We start from the raw sequence: 7,445 nt of genomic DNA on the forward strand, positions 1-7,445 counted from the left end.
CCCCCCTAGCTTCAGCACTGCCCCCAACCACCACCGTGCCTCCCCTTCCCCCACACTGAGCCACTATTACCTGGCTTCTCCCCACTTTTTCTATGTCCCGCAGCCTGCTCAGTCCGGGTACTGACGAGATGCCCCGCACTGTACTGAGAGCCGCGCATTCCTTGTGACAGCCGCTGCTTAAGTCAATGAGAGGCAGCCCCGGAGTTCCGTCCCGCTTCAATGACGGCCCAGCCTGCACGGCATCAGAGGGGCCCGGGACCACCAAAATTTTCTCGCGGACCACCAGTGGTCCACAGACCATTGGTTGGCGACAGCTGTTATAAACTATAGCTTTTTTTTTTTTTTTAAATAAAATACTTTCATCCTTTTTTTCTCTCCATTTTTACATATCAGTGCTGCAGATCTCCTCCGGCCTCTTTCAGCTACTCCCAGTCTGCTTGAACTCGCTCCAGCATCGGCTGTACATCATTCCTCTATACCAGCTTTCTGATATGGACAACAATGGACCGTGCCAACTAGCACATGTGACAGGGTGACAGTGCAGGAGAACACACTTGTCATCCCATAAACTAGGGTCAAGTGTTTTTTTGGCAGATATTAATACTAAGGCTGCATTCACACCTGACCGTTTTGTAGGGCGTTCTACGCTCGACAAACGCTCTACAAAACAGTCAAAAATATAAATTGCATTGTAGTCAATGCCCTCGTTCCCACCTAGGCGTATTTCCGCCCGTCCCTAGCGCCCTACAAAACGGCCCACGCCTGAAAAGGTCCCGGGACTACTTTGGGCCGTTTTGTAGGGCGTTTTCCATTTGGATACTGCCAAGCAGCCTTTGGAATCGCGCGACGGTCGCGCGACTTTTTTACCGCGAATTGCGGTAAAAAAACCGCGTGACGGTCGCGCAACAGACGCGCATATTACAATACGCCTAGGTGTGAATGGGGTGTTAAGCTGAGGCTCCCAGACCCGAATGGCATCCAGGATCCGAATACCATTCAGGAGCTCCAGAAAGCAATACGGGTCTGGGAGCCATATTAAAGCTGAGGCTTCCAGACCCAAATGGCATTTGGGAGCTCTCGATTGCTATTCGGAAATTCGGACCACATTCGGGTCTTGGAACATCAGTTTTAGTATTATGTGTATATAAGTCGTATTCTATAATATGAACGAATATTCGTAGCGGCAACATATATACAACATTGTGACCCGAATAGACATAAAACTAGATCTGAGGCTTCCAGATCCGAATGGCATTCCAAGGCTCCCGAAAGCAATGCGAAAAATTGGGATTCAGACCCATTCGGATGCACTAAACCAGTGGTTCTCAACTCGTGGGTCGCGACCCAAAAGTGGGTCGCGACACCCTCTGCAGTGGGTCGTGGCATCATGTCTGCATAGACCGGCCCATCTGCCTTAGAGAGAACTAGAGGGGGAATTTGTGGTTCAGCCTGTGGAACCTCACAATGTCAAACTGTCCCCTCTCTCCTGGCCTCCCCCGGGCTCTCCGATAAAGTGGTAATGCATTAATTCATTTACTTTCAGCAAAATATATATTGCTGAATACTGAACAAGTTGTTTTGTGTAATAAATTAAAATGTTTCAGAAATTAAATCATTTTTGGGTCACGCCTTAATGACCAAGGAAACATGTGGGTCCAGAGGTTACACAGGTTGAGAACCACTGCACTAAACCAAAAAAAAACACATCTGATTGGCCAGAAAATTCACATGTCCCATTCAGTTTCGTTTTTGAACGAAATTCGGAAATGGAAATTCAGATTCGGACGCACTCAGATGCATTAGGATTCAGGAATTCGGATCTATCCAAATTTCGGAAAACACGTGCGAATTTTGATTCGGAACGAAACGAATCGCACATGTCTAATGCATAACAGAATGCGTCTTATGCCATCATCCTCTTGGCACACTCCTGCACACCTCTATTGCGCCAAATGTTAACGCACTCATTTTGTGAACTATTTTTTTTTTTGCCGCAGTTTGCAAAACTTTTTTTATGCAAAAAGTCATATTGAGATTTTATTTCACAATTGCCGCACGAGTCACATCGTTCCTTTTCAAACCCTTTGAATTAAACTATTATTTGGCTCACCCAAAAAATGAAGGACACCACCAGGCACACTGGCGATCGTTTATGAGAACTATGGGGTTAAGTATTTTCCCCATAGTTCTCCTTAGGGTAACAGGAGGACACAAACTAGCGTCCTCCCGTCACCCTAGGCTCAGTATACCGCGAGCTGTAGCTTGCGTTATACTGAGACGCCGCAGCTGAAGCGAATGCCGACAATTATGCCCGGACTGACAGCTGGCTCTGCCTATCTAGAGGCAGAGCCAGCTGTACCCGCCCCCTCCCCCGTCCGTTCCTCCAGTCAGCGCTGGAGGATCGGAGCAGGGAGAGGGGAATCTAGCCCCTCCCCTGTCACGGCAGAGAGCCGTGACAGGATCAAGAGGTGAGCGAACGCCGGTATGTGTTCGCTCACCTCCCGATCTACTGAGCCGACCTGTGACAGTCTCATTGTCACAGGTCGGCTAGAACTATGAGGAGAGTGAAAAGCACTCACCTCATAGTTCTCCTTTAATGAGTGCATTGACCAATTTCCCAGGAAGAAAAGACACAGAAAATACTTCTTGTGTTGTGCTACATTGTAACATTCAGGGGCGGAACTACCGCCGGTGCGGCTACACCGGAGCCTGAGCCTGGGAGGGGCCCAGCAGACCCAGGCAAGGTAGGACAGGAGATGATGGGGGGGCGGGGGGGGTCGACCGTCCGTCGACAGTCCGGCCGCACGTCCAAATGGCCGCACGGCAGTGAGCCAGAGCAGCCTGGAAGCAAACAGTGAAGCAGCGCTGGGACCTCGGTCGGGAGGACCCAGCGACAGAGAGCAGCTTCCTGATCACACAGCCCGCCGCCTCTCCCAGATACTGTTCCTGCCGCGGAGGAGGAGCCGAGGTGAAGCTTTAATCTTCTGTATGTGTATGCATGTGATGGATGGAGTTATTCTGCGTTTCTGTAGAGAGTAATGCTGGGAGTTGTAGTCCCCTATAGCCATTACCATTCTGCGTTTCTGTAGAGAGTATTGCTTGGAGTTGTAGTCTCCTATAGTCGTTACTATTCTGCATTTCTGTAGAGAGTATTGCTTGGAGTTGTAGTCTCCTATAGAGGTTACTATTCTGCGTTTCTGTAGAGAGTATTGCTTGGAGTTGTAGTCTCCTATAGTCGTTACTATTCTGCATTTCTGTAGAGAGTATTGCTTGGAGTTGTAGTCTCCTATAGTCGTTACTATTCTGCATTTCTTTAGAGAGTATATCTGGGAGTTGTAGTCTCCTATAGCGGTTACCATTCTGCATTTCTGTAGAGAGTTTTGCTGGGAGTCGTAGTTCTCTATATCCGTTACCATTCTGCATTTCTTGAGTATTGCTGGGAGTTGTAGTTCTCTATATCGGTTACCATTCTGCATTTCTGTATAAAGTATTGCTGGGAGTTGTAGTCCTCTATACAGAAATGCACAATGGTAACGGCTATAAGTGGGCAGGGCGGGCATTGTAAGAGCCGGGGGGTGGGTGGGGGGGCCCAAAAACATCTTTTGCACCACGGCCCATTGTTCCATAAGTCCGCCACTGGTAAAATTACAACTACGTTATAATGCATGACATGCTTTGAGGAAACAATGGCGTAACGCGGTCTCGCTTACGGTTGCCTCTATAAATAAGATGGTAGTAGGCCTGATTTTATTTATACAGCAAGACCACAGCCTGTCATAATATATGTGGATCGCCCGCCATGAAGGAGTAAGATATATGGTGGAGGGTGACAGGCAATCATGGCGAGAATTCAGGAGGGGAGGCGGGACAAATATCTCAATTCTGGAATTTCCTCTGACCCCAAAGTGATGAAAAGTCCTGATTAAGAAGGGACTTCCCTATGCCAGCAATGTCACTGTTGACATAGCGTAAAAATGCGCAAAAACAGAATGGAACCGAGATGCGTCCGGGCAGCGTATACGCATGTTTACGCATATATACGCGCATATATGAGTGTGTACAGTTCATTAAAATTTCTAGTAGGAATGATGCGTTCTGGGAATGCAAATAGTGCATGCACATACGCTCGTATATACGCGCATGTACGCAATATACAATTTTGCTCTTGCGTTGTGTGTGAATGAGGCCAAAGAGAAAGAAAATCCCAAATTCTGGGTTGTCATCAGAACAGGAAAAGAGGGGAGACATTAGTTCTGGTGACTGTGCTGACCACCAGAGATGCTCCTCTTTTTGGAGGGATTTCTGTTCACTTTCTGTTGAGGCTATTGGACAGGAAGTGAAATCTCGAGGAGTTATGGAGGTGAGGAGGGACTATGGAGATGGGAAAGGATTTACAGAGATGGGAAAGGGTTATGGAGATGAGGAGGGAGAGAAGATGAGAAGGAGTTATGGAGATGGGGAGGGGTTACAGAGAAGGGGAGGGGTTATGGAGATGAGGAGAAGATGACAAGAGGCTATAGAGATGAGGAACGGTTATGTAGATAGGTAGGGGTTATGGAAATGGGGAGGGATTATGAAGATAGGCAGGGGTTAAGGAGATGAGGAGGAGTTGTGAAGATGGGGAGGGGTTATGGAAATGGAGAGGGATTATGAAGATGTAGAAGGGTTATGGAGTTGAGGAGGAGTCAAGACGATGAGGTGTTGTGGAGATGAGGAGCGGGCAGGGCCGGTGCTAGGATTTTTGCCAACACAGGCAAAGTTCAATTTTTGCGCTGGGCCTGCTCCCTATCAGCATGTTTTTGTTTTTTTTTTCACTTACCTTCGGTGAGGGAGAGCATCAGTGAGTCAGTGCTGGTCCGGTGGGAGGAGCTCCAGGTGGGGTCCTAATTTAGCTGGCCGGCGACTGCCAGAGGATCTCGACACGCGCGGCACCTCTGGCTGCCGCCGGCCAGCTAAATTAGGACCCCACCTGGAGCTCCTCCCACCGGACCAGCGCTGACTCGCCGCTGCTCTCCCGCACCGAAGGTAAGTGGGAAAAAAAAAAAAAACATAGCGCAAACATTGGGGCATTTTGATAAGTACAAGTACTTGTCAAAATGCCCTGTTTTTTCCGCCCTCACCCTGCAGCGCCCTCAGGTGGCCGCCTGACTTGCCTTGCGGCAGCGCCGGGCCTGGGAGCGGGTTATGAAGATGAGGAGTCAAGACAATGAGGGGTGATGGGGCGGGATTATCAAGATGGGGAGGGATTATGGAGATGAGGAGGAGTCAAGACGATGAGGGGTTATGAAGATGAGGACGAGTCAAGACAATGAGGGATGATGGGGAGGGATTATGGAGATGAGGAGGAGTCAAGACGATGACGGGTTATGAAGATGAGGACGAGTCAAGACAATGAGGGGTGATGGGGCGGGATTATCAAGATGGGGAGGGATTATGGAGATGAGGAGGGGCCTGGATTTTTTGTAATCCATCAGAAATGAAGTAGGCAGGGGTGACACCACATACTGAATTCAGAGCTGTGTTGTCATGTCAGGGAGGAAGTTAGCAGCACACTATATTTCTGCCACATCAACAGTTATTGTGTGTACTTGCAGTGTGTAAAGGGATAAAACATGGAGTAATGTGAATTAATTACATCACCAGTTACTATTAATTACAAGATTGTCACGTTGAACCTTTCCCTCCCAGGTGGCACAGTGCAGCCAGAACACAGGGGGAGACTTTACAGGCCATGAAATAATACATCTATAATAAACCTTGAAGGTGCATTGCCAGCTGCGAGAGGCTGAGATAGCAGTCGGAGGCTTCCCGAGTCAGTGAATGGGATGTTTCGGATGACAGATGGGAAATTCGGCAATTCATTTTTAATTTAAAAAAAAGGATTTTTTTTTTTTACACACATCAGCCGTATATTGTTACCAGTCGGGATATCTGATGCTAATTTGATGACAGTTCTCTTCCTCCAATAGGAACTCCACCGAGCATCAGTTATATCAGAAATGGTTATGCAGCATCAGGGCCCGATCTTCTTCCCTAAGAGAGAGAACAAACGCCCCCATTAGGAGATGTTCCCGTCACCCCTGTAGTTATATATTAATGTACAGACCAATGAGCCTTCAGTTTAAGTCAGGTACCTACATTCCAGGTGTATGAAAACAAAAAGGTGTGTAAAGTCTGACAGTTTGTTCTCTTTAGAAAGCAGCCACAGCCCGAGTAGAAAAGCCCGTCCCCTGCCAGCACGTTGCCGAGGAGGACCTTTGCTCTCTGCATGGAAGCAGTGGTCTTTCTGTAGAGGTCTGACATGCTCCCTGCTGAGTCAGACCTATAGCTATGCAAAGTGGTAAAGTTCATACTCCCTGCTGATTGGAGAGCTCTAGCCCTGACTCAGCGGGGGGAATCTATGCTGATTGGAAAGCTCTGCTTCCACACAGAGAGCAAGGATTCTTCTCTGTAGGATGCTGGCAGGGGACAAGCTTGTCTACTGCTTTTTATAGAACATCTTATGTGTTGATGCACCTGGAATGTATATAGTATATTTAAAGAGAAAGTTCAGTTGGGCTATAAAATAGATATGCCGGAATGAATGCTTACCTATGCACCGTGTGTGGTTCCTCCCACTGACCCCTATGTCACTACTGTGTCCTATACATTGAGTGGGCAGATTATTATGACCACCCCATCATCAGTACTTCGTTGGGCCGCCTCGTGACTCCACGAGATGATGAAAGGTGATGCGAGGAATCTGACACTGCACTGTTGCCCTTCTGTTGTCTTGTACCAGTCTTGCCCCTCCCCCGTTCTGCCCTAACATTGACTAGTTGCTGACGGCCACAATTTGCACGTTCAGACCCAGATTTTCGGCTGACAGTCCAGTCTTTAAACACTTTAACAACAGCTGCTCTTGAACATTTAACGAATTCTGCTGTTTTGCTGATACTCGCTCCATGGCTCCGAGCGCTAACAATCGTCCCACGCTCAAAGGCGGTTAAATCGCGTTGTTTCCCCGTATCTTCAGAAACAAATCACTTCTACTGTCGTGGTAAACAACCTGATTCCCTATTTATAATGGTCTGGCCCTCTAGCAACTTCAACGCCAAATTATAGCTAATTAGCCTACAAATGTCAGGTGGTCATATTAATCTGGCCACACAGTGTATGGATGCACTTGTCACGTGGCCCAATCAATACGTTTACAAGTTTGCTTGAATAAATTCCTGGCGTGCCACAATATACAGTAATATGTTTTATAAAAGCTGCACCATATGTTACTATACGATGTCTAGGTTGAGATTGTGCCATCAGTCTGCTGCAGGCAGGAGGAAGCGTTTCCCTCAGTCTCCCCTCCCCCAGTGATCAGATTGCTGCAGGCAGGAGGAAGCATTTCCCTCAGTCTCCCCTCCCCCAGTTATCAGACTGCTGCAGGTAGGAGGAAGCATTTTCTCAGT

This window comes from Nanorana parkeri, unplaced genomic scaffold (genome assembly GCF_000935625.1).
Source record: "Nanorana parkeri isolate BGI_ZX_2015 unplaced genomic scaffold, ASM93562v1 scaffold2478, whole genome shotgun sequence".
NCBI classification, from domain to species: domain Eukaryota; kingdom Metazoa; phylum Chordata; class Amphibia; order Anura; family Dicroglossidae; genus Nanorana; species Nanorana parkeri.